We start from the raw sequence: 19585 nt of genomic DNA, 5'->3' as shown, positions 1-19585 counted from the left end.
CATCCAAGTGTGATGCAATGATTACCGGCAAAGTGTCACCATTTTCTAAGAATTCATACCTAAGATGACGTGGGAGAGCTTTTAATTCAACTTTTGGAGCCTCCTCTATCGATGGTTTCGCGGGTGGGGACTCGCGATTTTTCATATCAAGCTCAAATTTCTTCGGTTTAAACCGAACATCACCTCGGTCAAGAGCCGCGACTAATGACTCATTCTCTTCAATGCATTCACTATCAAAGTTCATTATCACTGCCACTAATGCTTCGACACCTAGACGTTCTTCTATTTGTGTCTCAGATGTCTCACCCATGTTGTATGATATAGCAGATGCCGATTGGAGCTCACTACTCTGCCTCATGGACCTACAAATATTAAAGGTCACTTCCTCATTGTTCAACCGAAATTTCATCTGCCCCTTTTCCATGTCTACTAAAGCTCTTCCCCTAGCTAGGAATGGCCTCCCAAGGATAATAGACACTTGAAAATCAACCTCACAATCAAGAATGACATTATCAGCCGGAAAGATGAATGACTCCACTTTTACTAGCACATCATGAAGTATCCCTATGGGCCGTTTTACTGTTTGATCAGCCATCAGTAGCCGCATCGCAGTGGGCTTTGGGTCACCCAAACCCAACTTCTTGTAAATAGAGAGGGGCATGAGATTTATGCTTGCCCCCAGATCACATAATGCTTTCGCAAAATGTAATAGCCCAATTGTACAAGGAATTGTGAACGCACCCGAATCTTCTTTATTTTGGACCAGAGATCTTGTAGCAATAGCAGTACAATGCTGCATTCTATCATCATCCTCAAAAGTAACCGATCTTTTCTTTGTGACCAGATCTTTCATAAACTTGGCGTAACCGGGCTTTTGTTCTAAAGCTTCTACCAAAGGGACATTGATAGAAAGGTTCTTCAACATTGTTATAAAACGCCGATATTTGCCATCCTCGGTCTTTTTCAATAATCTTTGAGGAAATGGGGGTGGTGGCCTAGGCATAGGAGTTACCTTTTTAGGCACTTCAGCATCTTTTGCAATGTTATCCTCTAACTCAGCATCAACATTTACCACTTTATCAGTATCTTTTGTCACCTTATTCTCATTAGATGGCATAGGTGGGCCAATGGTTTGCTTGCCACCGCGAGTAGTAATTGCCATACAATGTCCATCATTTTTCAGATTTTTGACAGTGTTGCTAGGAAGAGTGCCCGGTTGCCGTGTGTTCACAGTTGCAGATAATTGGGCCAATTGTAACTCAAGTTGCTCAATCGATATTGCATGTGTATCACCTTTTTGCCCAATACCAGCTAAATCATTCTTCAACTCTTTATTGTGCTCATCACTAGCATCGAACCTCCTCACCAATTTATGCAACATATCCTCAACTCGTGACATACCACCTCCACCATCCCTAGGAGTAACTTCAAGATTTTGAGAAAGAACATAGGGTCCATTTATTACCATTGTTACCCCTGTTGAAGTTGTTGTCGCGATTGTATTTTCCATCTCGGACATAATGACCCTCACGATTGTAGTTACCATAGTTCCAACCTTGGTTCCCTTGACCTTGGTGCCAATTCTCCTAATTTGAGCCTTGGGCACTTGGTCGGAAACCCCCAATCTGTTCATTTACTGCATAAGAATCCTCCTCATAATAACACTCATCATTAGGAGGTGGTGGTTTAGCCAAGTAGTTCACTGCATTTATCTTTTCTGCACCCCTGTGACATGTTTTAGTACCAAGCCAAGCTCAGTTCTCATCTGAGCCATTTCTTCACGAATCTCATCTGTGGCTGGGTTGTGAGTGGACTACTCTGCGAAGGTGTTTCTCCCTGCATCGGATTTCCTAGTACTACTAGCTTTGTTATTTCGGGAGATTTTCTCTAGTTTTTCTGCAATCACAGCATAAGGGCATTCTCCATAAGATCCACCTGCTATAGTGTCCAACACCGCTTTATTGTTATCATCTTGTCCGCGATAGAAGTATTTTATCAGTGACTCATCATCTATACAGTGATTTGGAACACTTCTCAAGAATGAGGTGAATCTATCCCAACAAGTACTAACTGACTCTCCTGGTAGTGCCACAAAGTTGTTCACCCTGTCTTTGTGGTTTAATTTCTTTGAGACCGGATAGTAGCGTGCTAATAAGACATCCCTTAGTTGGTTCCAAGTGAAGATGGAGTTATATGGGAGCTCAGTGAACCACATAGCAGCCTCTCTTGTTAGTGAGAGAGGAAACACTCTGAGACCTATTACATCTACATCCAAATCTGGCCTCCCACACAACTTTTACACACTGCCCTTACCTTAGCTATATGGGCATGTGGATCCTCAGAAGGTAGCCCTGAAAACAAACCTCTGGCAGTGAGCATTTGCATCAGGCTACTAATTACCACAAAAGTGTGGCCTGTGGGTAGAGGGGGCAAGACAAGTGGCCCATCCGAGTCTCCTATGTTATCATACCCTCTGTAGTATGCTTGGGGCCGTGGAACAGGATTTTGTCCCCTCTGTTGATGTTCACCCGGAGCATCGGGTAACATCTGACCATGAACATCAACCGGAGCTGGGATGTTCTGGTTCGGATCCTCATCTATTATTCCCAAGTTTCGATTCATATTGTGCAGTGTACGCTCTAACTCACAATCGTAGGGAAACAATGGTTCTCTTCCTCTCCGTATATATGGCATACAAGGAGGATAGTTCTGAAAAGAAATCAAAAATAATAAAACAAAGTAAAATCAAGAAAATATCAACTAAACTATAGTAATAAGTTCAAGTTAATCTAAAAGCTAAAATCCCCGGCAGCGCCGTCAATATTTGATACGCTCAAACTTACTTCTCAAATAAGAAGTAAAGCGGTCGTGTCAAGTAAATAACCCAACTAGTGAGGTTGGGATCGTTCCCACGAGGAAAAAAGTCTAGACTTAACTTCAACCTATTATTACTATTGTTTGGTCAATGACTTCCTTGGAAAGTAAAAACATAAAAAGGGGGTTTGTATATCTAAATGAGTGAAAATAAATAACGAACTTGAAAGAGACCCTTGAAAGCTTTTAATGTTGGGTTTTAATCAATTAATCAAAGTAAATAGGGTTTACGTGTTCCCCACAGGTTCATAACGTGATAACTCTAACTATAACAATTCTTTTATAGTATCTTGCATGCAAAGTGATAAGTTATGTATTTCTAAATCCTTGGTCCGGCATCTAGAAAATCTCACTCCGCACCTTGGTCTGGCTACGTGTGTTGCTATCCTAACCCTTATCCTTACCTCATATTAAGCATCGTATTCGATATTTGACTAAGTTATTACTTCGTACCAATCAATACTAGCCTATTAGATAGTATACACTAAATCTATGTTAATAATTCTTTTCCTATTGTCTACCTCCTTGGTCCGGCAAGTAGCATTAAGGCGAGTTCTAACGTTGTCCATCCGTTAAAAAGACTTCTAAACGTATTAATACATGCAAGACTCTATTCTAGAATTGTTCTTTTTATTAGGGTTTATCTCATTATTTGTCTATGGTTCCCACAACCCTAGTTATGGAGTTTAGCTACTCATAGCCATAAGCACAATATTCAAATATATTAAATAAGAATTCATGTACTTACTTAAATGAGAAAGAATAAAGTCCGAAAGTTTGCTTGATTAATCACCAAAAATCACTTGTAAGAATCTCAAAATCTAACACTAATCAACAATCACAAGTTCCAATAATCCAACAATCCAAAAGTCTAATAATATGAAGCCTAACAATACGGAGTCTAACCTAAAAAATGAGGTTTTTCAAACTATTTATAAAAAAATAAAAACCTAATTAAACAAGGATTCTAATTGCTGGAAATCTGCCAAAACGCGGCTGGTTCGACGGACCTCGCGATGGACCGTCGTGGTCATGACGGACCATCATGGACTCCGTCGTTCCATACTAGCAATTTCTGTTGCTGCTCTCTTCATTCCCCTCGACGGCAAGTATGACGGACCGTCATTGGCACAACGGTCCGTCGAGGGTCTTCGTTTCAAAACATTTCAACTCTTGGAATCAGGGTACTGGGATCACTTCTTTGAACTTCATGATGAACCTGCAGGACGGACCGTCATAGCCACGACGGACCATCACAAGCTACGTAACCCCACACTTGGTCATACTTCCCCATCTTCCTTCAGCAGCTTCTCTACGCTGCCACCTACGGACCGTAACAAGCACGATGGACCGTCATCAGCTCCGTAGGTGGTCTCTTCTGCATTTCTTCGCTCAAAATCTCCACATTCAACTTTGGACAGATTTCTTGCAAAACAAAGAGAAACTCATATAAAAACTAGAACAAAAAGACTTTCGGACACACTAAACTTAAGGAAAAAAGTATTAATTATACCGTGAAACCACGGTATATCATAGCTTCTTCAACCGGATGATCCTTCCACTTAACCTTCATTGATCTGATATCCTTTGTCCATGATCTCCAAACATCCTGATCAAGAACTGCAATTGAATCCTCTTCATATTGAAGATTATTGTCTAATAATATCGAGTCCCACTTGATAATGTAATCTCCGTCCATATAGTACCTCTTAAATGACTACGTGGAATCTTGGATGATCTTTGGGTATTGACAAACTTTCAAATGACAAAGGGGAAGATACCAAAACCCTCAAAGGTCACGACGATCAGTTGGTATGGGGTTTGACCCGTTGAATCAATATTATAAGGTTCTATGTATTCAAAAAAAGTGGGATGATTGGATTGTAGGTGATTCCCTTTGTTGCTTTATATGTATTTATTCCTTGTGCAACAACTCATGAAAGAGTTAACCTAATACCTGAATTTCCTTACTCTTGTAGCTTACACAAGTCATTGGTGCCACATATATCAACGGGTTATTTATTGTCTTACTAGACGCCGAGGCGGTATCTTATGCATATGCTCATTTGAGATGGGTAGCGAACAATTTGACGAGATGCAAAAGCCAAATATTAAAAGAGATTTGTCATCAACATATTCTTAAGCACAATAGTCTGTCTCATTTTACTATCTTTTGTTTGGTAAGAAATACAGTTACTATATTAACTAGAGGTGATGAAACTAGAGATGATATTTGTGTTTTGGTTATGAACTTACAGTTCATTGTTGAGGACATTTTGGATTCACAAATTAACAAAGACTTAATTCAAGTGTTGGACCATTTATAAAATGTGAGAAGGAATAGAGCATGTGAACTTACAATTTGGTTAATTTGAAAATAAGAAATGTCCATAACAAATAATTGTGATTCCCTAATCAAAACTTGTATATCATCTCGTGATCCAGTATCTATAGGTAATCTAGTGGCTACATCCCTTACCAAACTAAGAATATGTAAACGAGATAGTTGATTATAATTAAGTAAAGGGTGATCACTAACCTTTTGTTAATGATTTGTTGCTACATCTTTTTAGTGGATCAACAACAAGTATATGACCATCAATATTTGTACGTGAGAAATCCTTTCCAAGTACTGCATTGTACCTTAAAGTTTTTTCTGTATGGAAAATAAGCTCTCATTTACTCAAAATGGTGGTTGATCACCCGAGACTCTTCTCAACTCTTGATTCCTTTAGCCTTTCACCCAAATGGGCACATTGCATGACTTCATATGGAAGTTTTTAAAGACAACAATATTTTTCAAAGTATCACATGCCCTTTTTTTAGCCAATAAGCAAATTAATCAACCGGCTCCATATGACCAAACTCAAAGGATAAAGAAATTACAAGAGTAAAACAATTAACAGTACAAACTAATAGTGTATAAGAATAATTGACACGATGCTCAACTAACAAATTATTATGTTATTCTAATTTGTGTCATTCAGAACCTCCTATATAAGTTCATGTCCTTAGTTTTCTAAAGCTCGATCATGTTATGTCTAACCACCTAATCCTAGAAGTATATCTGAGTCTTAGCCATCAAACTTAGAAAGGTCATTACCTGATCCTCCTTCTTCAAGAATCTCAAATCGGCAAGTACCAACCTTAAAACTCTTGCAAAATCCAAAAGTAATACTCATCTTGAGTTTATGTCCCCTAAATCCAAACCTCCATACACATTGTTATACTCCATTGGAGTATACTAAATGTGATATTTGAAATCTCCTCTTATGAATAACTTCTTAACGTGTGAAACACCTCTCACCACATCGTCCAAGTCCTCCCTAAAATGCTTTTTGTCCTTCTCATCATGACCTCTTGTAGAGAACAAGTACTAATAATGTACAATGACCAACTTAATCCTCATCATACTATTGATGTCAATTTTAACCTCAAGCACTTTCTATATTACATCATCATCTACTACAATTCTATTTCATTCCCACTACTTGTGCTGCCAGAATACCACAACTTATACTTGTCCACATCCCGCGCTATATGTCCTACCCATTTGGTCTCTTGGATACAAGCTATATTAACCCTCATTTTCAACATCCATCTACTTCCCTATCAAAGTACCTATATTCAAAGATAGATAAAATCCATAGAATTTTCATACAACCCATTATACAATTATCATACAATTTGACAGCAAGCTTGATCTTTTAACGACTTAAATTTAGTTCACAACTAGATCAAATGAAACCCCCATATAGCCTCTAATTCCAGATTCGAACTCCCCTCGTTTTTTTAGTTATCACCTACTTAAAATGAACTACGTTTGTGTACACTAAATTTTATGATCCCCACTGAAAATTTTATTCCGTTCCAACTAGAAGCATTTAATTACTAAGGAAAAAATGTAGGGATATTAAAAAAGATACAGACCGCATGAATTACTTTTCAACACATGTAAATAATTTAGGATTTAATGTATCATTCGTATCTAATCTTTCAAATAGGCATGAAGAAGGAAGTGTACATTCTTAAGAAGTTGCCTTTAGTAGATGAGATAAGGAGAAATAAAAACGGGGTAGATCATAGTTGAAAGAAGCTCTAATTTTACCTATTTAAGGTTTAATTTTGATGAACCAAACCTAACGTGTGGAAGGGCTAATTTTTTTTCCCCAGAGTTACTATGTTTTGTAAAATCTAGTTATGATTTGTAAAATAAACTTTATAAGAAAGCGAGATTAAGATACAGACATGTTAAATCTTCGTATTTATCAATGTAAAAGCTTGCTTCAAATATGCTGAACATTCATTTTGGTCTCCCTTTCATTTCTTCTCCAATAACTAGCAGTCGAATGCGGCATTTTCTATAAGGTTAAAGAGATTAGAGGAAACCTAGCCATACTTTTATAAGCATCCAACCCTAGACCTAATAGGCCACCTGTTATAGGCTAATAAGTCTTTAAAAGGGTCTATACAATAGTCAACATATACCACTAGGTGAATTGATGTAGGCCCAAGAAGGAAATCACGCTTTATAAACCACAAGAAGTAAGTTAGTATGAGTTAAATATTTAGTAAAAATTTACAACATTCTTCTACTTGTAGAATCATTACCTTATTATTAAAAAAAATTCTAAATTTTTAAAAAACTATTATTTTATAAAATTACTCGCCAAATGAACAACAACACAAGTACATAGTTGTAAAAATATTATTTCAAACAAGACTAGCAATATCAAAATTCAATAGTATTTGCATCAATCATTGTGAAAAAATAATCCACAATCACAAGAACTGAAGTTTTACCAACATAGACCCAATTGTGTTGTAGTGTATCAAGAGATAACCATCTTGGACTCCAAATCAAAGTTATTTCATTTAGTCCTCAATGTTTTACCATAAAAATATGTATCATACAAGACAAATTAATGCATATCATCAATATAATATTCTTTAATAACATGTGTGCAACAAGGCATAAAGGCGATGTCTACTTCGACTCGATGATCCGTTGAGTTGATTTCGGCTAGCTTAGACAAGTCTGTCAAATGTAATAAGACCCAAGTCACAAATTCAAACTCAAAAGTTGATTGGCACTTACTCGGTGATTTGCCTAATCACCTCAGTGAGAGTTCAACCGAATGCCTACTTTTCAAAATTTAAACACAAAATGCAACACTAGCCAGTATCCAATCAATTCAACAAGTTACCCATATGCAACTCTACCCGAGGGTACTCAAAGTTCCCCCAATTTTCTTACAAAGCATTGCCAATTCAACGATTTCCCCTTAAATCAAAGCATAGTCTTGTTAAATTTATTAAATATCAAAATTACATAATTTGATGTTCAAACTAAATCTGCATTTTTTAAATAAACAATTAATGTTTTCTTTGATGTTTGAGAAAAGTTGACATCCTCGTTGATATTGAAAAGAAATAAAATATCGTTTTTGAGATCTTGATTCTCTTTTTATATCTATTCATCTTTAATTAAAATAAATTATTATTTCACAAATTTAACAATATAACTCTTTATAGATTGAGAGAAAACCACCAAGTCATTTGACCCAAATTTCAGAAAAATCTTTAAAAAGAAATTTTACAATAACTTTCACCAATTTTTATTTTACCGCTTATCTAACTAAAAAACTTGAGATACAACCGTAGAACACTTAAAATAGGACATACTACATCATTCTTAATTTATTACCCACCTTCCTTGTCTTTCCATGAAGATATGAGTAATTTTAGACGTTTCAAAAAGCTAGGGTGTTACATAATAATCATACAATACTTTTTAAAAATTAAAATAAACAAAATGTACTTGAGAGAATATTTTAAATTCTATTTTATCAAAAAAAAATAATGATCAAATTGTAACGATACTTTTAAAAAACTATTTCTTTGAGTAGTGATACTTTATTTTAAGCAATCATCCCCACAATAATAATATAATTAATTTTGTTTTTACTTTCCTTCAAAAGTTCAAATTTAAAAATAAGGTAACAATTGATATTTCAAATCCTAATAAAAAAAAGACTACATTTTAAAATCACAATAATTATGAAAGAGTTTTTTAAAAAAAACACACACACACAACATTAATACACACACAAAAAAAATATCATATCAAAATACACATACAACTACAACAACAATAATATATTCAGTATAACCTCACAAATTAAAATAATATTAATAATTATTAAAAAAAAAGTAGCAAATAACACATAATATCTTTCTTACATTTTTTATATTTGTTCAACTCAATTTAAATGTAAATATATTTTATCTCTCTTGTTAGTTATAAAAAGTTTTTGCGTAGAAAAATACATAAATAACTCCCTTGTCCATGTGTCAAAAAATTAAATAGATCCTCAAAGGTGATTGGGCCTCTACCTAATTTCAATTAGCATAGCCCACATGAATTTAACAATATATTGAGGAATAAAAGAAATTGCAAGTTATAAAAGGAGAAATCAATATATATATATATATATATATATATATATATATATATATATATATATATATATATATATATATATATATATATATATATAAAGGAGGACCATAGACAAGGTGATGTGGCACCCATCTATGCCTCTATTTGTATTAAGCTTTTATTTTTGCGTTTTTAAAAAATAAATAAATTAATTATTATATCATAAAAAATAAGAAATATTTTATCAATGGAGCATCATTTATAACAAAAACTCTTCATTTTTTTTTATTTATCTCGCTTATAAAAAAAGGAGAACCATAATTTATTTATTTTTGACTTTTTTTAAATTTAAATTAATTATTTTATTGTAAAAATATATTATTTTATTTATACAAATAAATATTTCACTAATGTAGGAACATTTATAAAAGAACTCTCTATTTTTCTTTTCTATTTGTTTATCTTACTTTTAATCATGAAATCATAATAATTTTTTTTGTACATTTTAAGTATTTTTATTTCTTAATTTTTTAATTTTTAATATTTTATTTTCTGTATTTTTTTTCTATATAAATGCATATTTGGTTTGTGAATAAAACTAATATGTAACCAAAAAAAAGTACATGAAGTTTATAAATATATCATTTTCAAGTCCTTATTTTTTCATCTCCTTTATTTTGTCTATATAAAATTATATTTATTTTCATGAAGATTCACAGACAAAATTATAATTTCTCTTCTTCATTATACTTGTTTGTGAATTAACTGACATGTAACAAAAAAAGTATATGAAGGTAAGCTATATTTCATTGTAAAGTCATTCTTTTTATTTTTATGGACTTAGACATGCTTTCTTAATATATTATTTTTATTTTTCTATTATAATTTATCAAGTAAGTATGATTAAAAAATCTCTTAATTTTTAACAATATGTTGTTCGTATGCAATTGCTCTTTCTAATAGTTAGTTTTCCAGATATAATATAGTTTGATTATAATATTTGTTAGATTTCAATAAATAATTGTTATTTAGTATTGTTAGTACTATTAAAAAGATAATATACAAATATATTAAATATAGTTAAATTTCGTTCTTTCTTTTGACATAATTATTAAATATACAAATATATTAAATATAGTTAAATTTCGTTCTTTCTTTTGACATAATTATTTTTAACTGGTATATGATTTTTTTATTCAGTTGGTTGCATATGATGAAGAGTTTAACATATCAAAACATGATGGAGGATCTCTTTGCAAAAGAAGATGGCAGAAGGAAACAAAATAAAAGCATAATTGGAGATTATTTTTTCACTTTGAATTGTATTAGCAATTTAGTTGTTTTTGCTAGAGTTTTTTATTTTTGATTTATATAAATAATTTAGCTAAGTGTATTATTTTCAATGCTAATCATTTGATCCTTTATTATTCTACTTTCTCTTTGTTATGAAAAAACATAAAATAATTATTTCATTTTAACAATAACAACAAAAAATTTATGATGATTAGTTTCATTTATATTATAATTATAAAAAGTAATTGAAAAATAAAATATTATTTTTATGATGTCATTTTTGTGTATGTAACAATCTATCACAGTTCTTTTTGCTTTGAAATGTACTGATAATTTTTTTGTAGTCACCAATTACTATATTTTCTTTTCATTTTTGTATTTTCACCCCTTATTTTTATTTATTTATTTTACAAATACAATCAATACATAATTAGTAATACAGTTGTTGTCTAATAGAATTATACATGTGAATTATTTATAACTTATATCTCCTTATCTTACTTATAACTTTGATATTAAATATTATTCATAACTTTTGTGTATTTCATTTTTTGTAAGTCTTACAAATATTTGATTAATGTTTAAAGAATTATAATAAGAAAATGTAATAATAAAATAGAAAAAATCAATTTTGTTTTGAGGAAATCAAAGTTTGAACAAAATATTAGTACTCCTACAAAAGATAGAAAAAAAATTAAAACATACGAAATATTTTTAACCTAATACAACATATTATTATTTCAATATATTATCTCTTATTCCATTTACTTCATCACGATAGATATTTTATTCTAAAATATACATATACATAATAAATAAATATATTTTATATGTTTAAAAAAGTCTGTAATAATGCACACGAGGAGGAATATTAATATTAGTTATATATTCGATGCTAACCTAAACATTATACATTTCACATTATTATCTTATAAATATTTTATATAGTCGCGCGAATAGTTTCACTAGTTAAAATATAAGTATGGATAAATGTGGCATGAGAAATCATAACTTATATAGCAAATGAATATACCTAAATAATGCTTGATTCGCTATTTTTGATCTAACTACTATACGTGTACGCTGCGCAAATATTTCAAAATGTAATAATTTTTAAGTTTAAATAACTAGTTGACTTATTATTGAGTTATATGTGTAATCATATATAACATATATATAGTTGATGTTAACAAAATTTTAGCATATTCAATTTACAGTGAAGATATATTTTTCCAAGATACCAGACAATATTCTAACAACTTCATCAATTAGCCGATGCTTGTGCTAATTAGTTAATTAATTAAATTTTAAATTCATAAAATAATTTTCAATATGTATTAAAAATAATTACTGCACTTTTAGCTAAAATATAGCTATAATTTGCAAAACATATTACAATCTCTTTTGCACGCTATTTTCTTTGAATCTTACAATTCCTTTTAATTTAATATAATTTCATAAAATAAGAACACAAAAATAGTTACTTAAAAAAATAATATAACTAAAAAACACACCATACATATCACATAACAAAATTATCTTATTAACTTGATAAGACTAATTTTTTAAAATTTATTTATCGATTTTGAAATGAAAAATGTTTGATTCACAACTATTTTTATAAGGCTAGCAGGGAAGAAAAAATCATTTCCTCCAACTTATATTTGGCGTAGGATTTTAAGTACTTCTGTTGATGTTATTTTGAATGGTGAAAATCATATAATGACGATGCCATTCATTATTAGAACTACAAATGCCAATTTGATTAAATAAGTTTTTGAATTGTACATCTAACATCATGTTTATAGTAAAAAAAATGCAAAAAAAAAAAATACTTTTTTTTTAAAAAAAAATAGACTTATTAGAATAAGAACATCAACAATAAATTTGTCATATGGTCATCAGCAGATTTCTATGGCAAGTTGAATATTATTAAATTGCAGTTACTAAGAATGTGTGTATATATATATAGATATAAAGAGAGAGAGAATGTATTACTATTATTATTATTATTATTATATTATATTTAGAAATAATCCTATGATTATTATACATTAGATGTTCATTAAAAAATATTTTTAAAAAAATTCAAGTTGTAAAAGTTGAAATTTTGTCCGTAATTCTAGTGGAAAGTTATACATTTTTTAAAAATTAAAAACTTGAACTCAACCGTGTTCATTTTTTTTTTTCCTATTGTGTTTGTAATTAATTTTTATTATTTGAAAAATCTTTTTTTTTTGTGCTGACACGTAGGCGCTATCACTTCTCCTTTATCTATATATATAATTTAATTTGTGTCGGAGAATTGTATTTGATAACGTTTCATGGTTATATTTAATATAACTATGCTATATAGCTATAATTTAATTTGTTCGGGAGAATTACATTTGTATATCTAAATTTCTTTTTAAGTATTTATAGAATTTTTACTTTTTAAGTAATAAATTACGTAGACGGTAAATACAATAACATAGTACAACTATATATTATTAATCCAACAAAATTAGTTTAAAAAGGGATCATAGCCTACGATTCACATTAAGTGTACTTCGTTACCATTTCTTACCAAAAATAGACTTTTCAACCTACAAAATTCTCTCTCAAAATGATCAATTTTTATTTTTACTGTGTTTTAACAATAAACAATTGATTTAGTTTCTTCTTCCATGATAAAACAAATCTTTTTGATCTAAAACTAATAATTCAATTTTGTTCTTCCAACAAATCTTTTTGATCTAAAACTAATAATTCAATTTTGTTCTTCCTTTCGTAATTATTCATTTGAAATAAAAAATTAAATTCAAATCATGAAATTTTAAATATACAAATAATATATATATATATATATATATATATATATATGTGTGTGTGTGTGTGTGTGTGTGTATATATATATACACACACACACAATTGTATATTATTTCTAAAATGAGGAATACATATATCATTTTATATGCAAATTAAAATGTATATAAATATCATTAACATATTCAATGAATCTCTTTTAGTTGTGCAAAATTACCATCATCTGGTTGGTTCAGAATATGATTTATTCCTTCTAAAGCAAGTTTATCTTCTAGTACATACCATATTTTACGGCTTCAGATATCGTAATTGTCACCGTTAAGTTCTTCATCTTTGTTTGAGTCAACAATGATACTTTTTGATGTCATGTCTATTTTGAGATATAATCAGAGAAGAATTTAAATCAATTTCATGTGACATACATATTCAAGCAAATTAATTCTCATAAAGATTTCATATCTAATGTAAAATTGAAGAAACACTTAAGTATTTGATTATCTACAAACTAAATATTTAATCAAAATTTGACATTAATTTCTTATTGTGTATCCTAATGTATTTTAGTCCATTATTAGATGGATTTACATATCTAACAATCATCACCATAAGATAGTGCATAAAATAATAACAATATATCTAACCAGAATAGGATAAAACAAATATATTCATATTAAAATAAAATCAAAGGTGTTCATTACATAATATGAAAAATCAAAATTAATACGGGTATAGGAGACTATGATTCTATGTGATCATGCTAGTCATCTAGCTTCAAGATTTATTGTGACCCTCCATAATAGTTTGTTAGGAGAAAAATCATGATAGATGTCTGCTAGTTCCTTCTACCAATAATCTGGTAAGGAATTATACAGAATACCTAATCCAACGTAGTCCTTAACATGGATGTAATAATTATAAATTTAATTAATTTTAATTCAACATTGTTCGAGAAAATCACGTAATTGGTCAGACAAGTCCATTTTGATATTTTTGAACTCTTCAAATAATCTTTTTTTTCTTCTCTTTTACATGCTCTTTTTTCTATGTTCAGATTTGAAATATCCTTGAGTCATTTCTTATGACTTCTGACTCTAAATCTGAATCATTTTCTATTTTGATCCTTTTGTGTCGTATCCTTCTACTATTTCATTATGCTTATCTATCAATAACACTTCACTTGAAGAAATTTGAGAATGTTCCTATTCAACCATATTATAAATGAGAACAAAAAATTATATATATTATTTGAGACCATTTAATGCAACAACATATCTCACAGCCGGGGAGCACCCCCTAAACGTAACAGTGTTGTAGTCCTCGAAGAGGACTAAGATTAACCCTTTAGCATTCTTCATTACATATCATAGGTTAAATTGCAGAAAATTTAAAACTTTTCATATACTTCTATCATGTGAGGTTTACATAGACCTCTCGCTTACACATTATATAGTTTACATAGACTCCTAACATAGGAAGCATTACATAAGCTTCTACCTTTATTTCACATACATAATATATAAATATATTCTAATAAGAAATGTTTTACATGTAAATTATCTAAAACGAGTACAACATTCGGGCATAGCCCATACTTCATTACAACAAAAGCCACATACAATCATATACAATAATAGTCTTCAAATAAAAGGGAAAGAACTAAATTGTCTTTAAGACTAAAACAATATAGAATACCTCGATAGTGGCATCACACTCGGAAGGTGAGGACTTACCAAACTTGGAGAATGAGAATCCAAGTTATCTTCCAATGGCCCTCTAGAAGCTCAATGGCCGGAACCTACATAATTGTAGAAACATAGAAATATGGATTAATATACTACTTGCACTAAGTATGAAAACATACAGATGAAACATTTGAAATCATGCTAAAGGGGAGATTTATTCAAAACCATGTCAAGTTACTTTGAAAACCTTATGCACAATTAAGAATTCATATAAGTCGATAATCACATATTCCTTGAGAAAAGATCATGCACAACACAAGACCAACATAATCAAGTATAATCAAGTTAACATGTGTAATAAGATCTTTGAATACTCATAACATTTCAACATATACAAGATCCTTACTCATAATCCACCATCAAGTCCACAAGTCCAATGACCAAGTAAAGCTCCATAACCTTATTCAACCAAGTAAACTCAATAAAGGACCACAAGCAATGTCTAGAGTCACATTACATAACATTAGAGTAATCATCATCATACATAGCAATATAGACCAATAACATGTTCATACATGAAACTAACATCATATATGATCATCAACATGTAAAGTCAACATATGCATAACATTTACTTTATAAAACATAAGAACAACCTTCTAGGACTTTCTTTAAGGCCAACTAGTGCAATGTATATGTAGAGTCCCATACCCCTACATAGACTAAGTTAAACCCCTTAAGTTACCCTAGTTAGTGTTCACTTTATTACTTTATTTTACTTTCGGAAACACTTGTCTTAATCGAAATACACCACAAAAGATAAATGTGGAATGCGGTGTCATGAAACACTATACCGAAAGAAGGCGGACTACCTTCCAAGGTAGTACCAAAACATGAACATAACATTCTAGGTGGATCCACTAGCTAGTACTCGTATGAGGGAAACATAGTGCAAGAACTAGGAGATATGCTTGGGACACTCTTTATGCACATTGCATTATGGTCTCCAATCTCATGAGTACAATAATGAACCTACCTTCCTACTTGGGAAGGGACACTCCTCACTACTAGTTCACTCGGTGCTAAGCTAGAGTCCCTTTTTGAAATGTCTTTAAGTTATCTTTTAACAATCATAAAATACTTTAGGCCATAGGATACTAACCTCTTGTATATTCATATTCATTATCTCATTAGGAATTACATGAGAATATCCTTTCTATACAACCGTCATATGTGAGATGACCACATTATCATCATCATGTCATAATAAGGCACATAGGCAATTCATAACAACCTTATATCATTACATCTTAAACATAATCTCACACCTTCACATAATAGGTTTAATCTCAAAAAATACCATAATTGAAAAACAATACATCATAATAGTCATTAGAAATCAATAACAATACGATTTGAAAGATCAATTTCGGATTAGAAGGAAACCCATATAGAATTCATCTTTTTGAAGTCAATTTTTGTAGAACCCTTTGTGGAAAGGAATACTAAAGGTGAAAGGTTCCCATACCTTGTTAATCCTTGAAGATTGATGTAGAAAAGGGATGTTCTTGAAGACCTAGAACCCTTAGAAATTCCCCTTCAATGGAGTCTTCTTTCGGAGAGAGAAAGTAGAGAGAAGGTAGAGTAATTTGGGTTTGGGAATTTTTGGTTTTTTAGTTGGGTTTAGACTTAGGGTAGGTTATATAGTCACTTAAATGTCTTATTTAACCACCCCTTAACCCCTAATTAAACCCCTAACTAGTTAAGTAATTAGTTGACTCACTTAAAATTTGGACAGTGAAAGTGCAGGCCTGATCTAAGTAGCCCGGACCTACGAGCCGTAGGTCAGTCGACGACCACCCTTGCCCCGGTACTTCACATCCATAGTATTGGTTAGAGACCATGTTTTTGTCTACTTCATGAAAATGACTAGTGTACATCCATGGAGGCATCTACGTCCCGTCATTCAGCCTATACCCCATCGATGGCAAGCGTAGTAGATACTGTCTTTGACAACCTTTTTCCCAACTAGGGAGGGTCCTCCTCAAGGATCCTTAGGGTGGTCCTTGGGGAGTCGTACCCTGATGTTTCAACCCTATACCTACTCTAATACATGTTCAACACCATCACATCAAATTTAATCAAATTTTGACTCCTAAAACCTCGTGAAATATACTAAGGCACACTAGCACCTCTTTCACTTGTCTCCAGACGTCATGCACGTTTCTTGACGTCTTGACTCTAAAAATTCCTACATGAATTATGAACATTCTTTTTGACCTTAAAATAGTTTTACAAACCTTATACACTCATGTGAGTCTCTATATTAGGTCTTGGACTTTCGGAGAGTTACAACATATGTCACAAATTTCTGGTAGAAGACAAAGCAATTTATATATAAGAAAAGAGTTTACTCCAATGAGAATAATTACAAGATCAAATTAATATTTTTCAAAACAATAAAATATTTCCACACATATATAAACATATGTGCTATTGATAAGTGTATTCGGAGCATCAGCAATATTTCGGTAGTTCTTGAGAAGTGGAAGCAATTGTTTAAATTCTATAAAAAGAAGTTTCCCGAGAGCGAGGATGCATTGTTGCTTGGTTTGTTGATCTTCTCCAAGGTTGGCTCTTGCATACAAAATTTGAGGCATATACCTTGGGGCCCTCAAATTTCTACCAAGAATAAATTTTTTGCTAATTGTTTTTACATAAAATTATATTCTTTTATACTCCTTAATCCCATTCAAAAATAAAAAATCAATTATTTTTCGCTAACACTCATATTATTTATCTGTTTGAACTCTTCTTTTTGTTCAAATCTTTGATAAGATAGAGTAATAGTCTGTCAAAAATATGAATCAATAGTCGAAAAGTGTTGAACAAAGTAAATTACAAATTCTTTTTTTATTTCTTCTTAAATTTTCAAGCAATACAAAAAACATATTAAAGTAGGATAAACCAAGTTATCAACTTCATCAATAAAATTATATGATTTTAACTCTTATTTTTATTTGAAGTTTGTAAACTTATTACTACGAATTATATTAACAATCATATAATAATGGCCTCAGTAAAAGAGTGTTTTCTAATGTTGAATTGATAAAAAATGTTACATAATACTAATAATAATAAAAAATATATTTTTGAAGAAATCATCTACAAGGAAAGTTTAAGCAAAGATTTACATCAAAAAATGTCACGTACCAAAAAATCATCGTGATCGGTACTCACACTTACATGCTAGTGGGAGAAACACTACTAACATCAAAGTAAAACAATTATTCTAAACTATAATAGACCTTTAAGACCTAAAAAACTTTAAGAATCACCGGATGCGACCATATATGCAAATTAAGAGCAGTTCGGGCCTTACCTTAGAAATGTTTGGGTTGTTACACTCTTCTTGAATCATTTATGTTTTCTTCTAAGTTTGGATAGTTCAGTGTTTAACGCATCCAACACACTTCATCCAATTCTAAGTGTCAACCATCGCTAGTCAATACAATAAATGATTTTAAAGTTCAATTGTATTTTAATCAGCCAAGAACAAAAAAGTTTGAGCTAGTCATAACTAGAAGACATTAACGATTAAAAACATAACAAATCAATGGGGTGACACGAGTTTCCATTAACGAAGGGGAGTTTGTAGTCAAATTAGCAACTAAAAACAGCAAAGTAATCGAGAAATGAATATGAAGACAGGTTTCTTGGGATGTGATAGGAATATGGGCTTAAATAAACTATCGAGTACATGCTATTGATAATAAATTGTTGTAAATTTGTAACTAAGCTAGACTTTAGTGGGCTAAATTTTCTCTCGAGCAACTTAGTCGAATCAAATTTGTTTCTATCGAACACCAAAATTCCACAAATATGCCCAGCCTTTGCCCTATCCCATTCACTCTCTCGAGCTAAAGTGTGTGAGACGGTTTAGGACTCACTCTCTTGAGCTGAACCTACGACAACCTAATAACCATCGGCTATTGATTCAGTAGTTTTGTTCTTAAGACCTCTCTCTCAAGCAGGACAAAGACACGAAGAAGAAATCATATTTGCAACTACAATTCCATTAACTTCATACATACCTACTGAACAAAATCACATTTAACTACAAAATCAACTACTAATTAGGAAAACGCAACAGTAAATTCAACCCATATTCACATAATCACACCCCAAGAATTGAAATTTTCGCTAAGCATGGTAAAGAGATAGAAATTGATACCAAAAAGTGTATCCATCAATTCGGTATGATAGAAAGTATTTTTAAACATATTAAGGATGAAGATTCTTCAAGACCCAATTCAAATTTCTTGAAGTTGGGAACCTTCAAATCTTTAAGGCTCAAGAACAATGTCTCCCAAAAACTCAAAGACCACAAAATAGAAAAAAAATCTGAAGTCAGAAATCTAAATTCTAAAGTTTTATAATTGATACTAAGCTAAAAATCTCAACAAGTGTTTATAGTTTTTGAAAATTT

The sequence above is a fragment of the Solanum lycopersicum genome, chromosome 5 (genome assembly GCF_036512215.1).
Source record: "Solanum lycopersicum chromosome 5, SLM_r2.1".
NCBI classification, from domain to species: Eukaryota; Viridiplantae; Streptophyta; class Magnoliopsida; order Solanales; family Solanaceae; genus Solanum; species Solanum lycopersicum.
The sequence above is the reverse complement of the archived record's forward strand: the minus strand, read 5'-3'. Positions refer to the sequence as shown.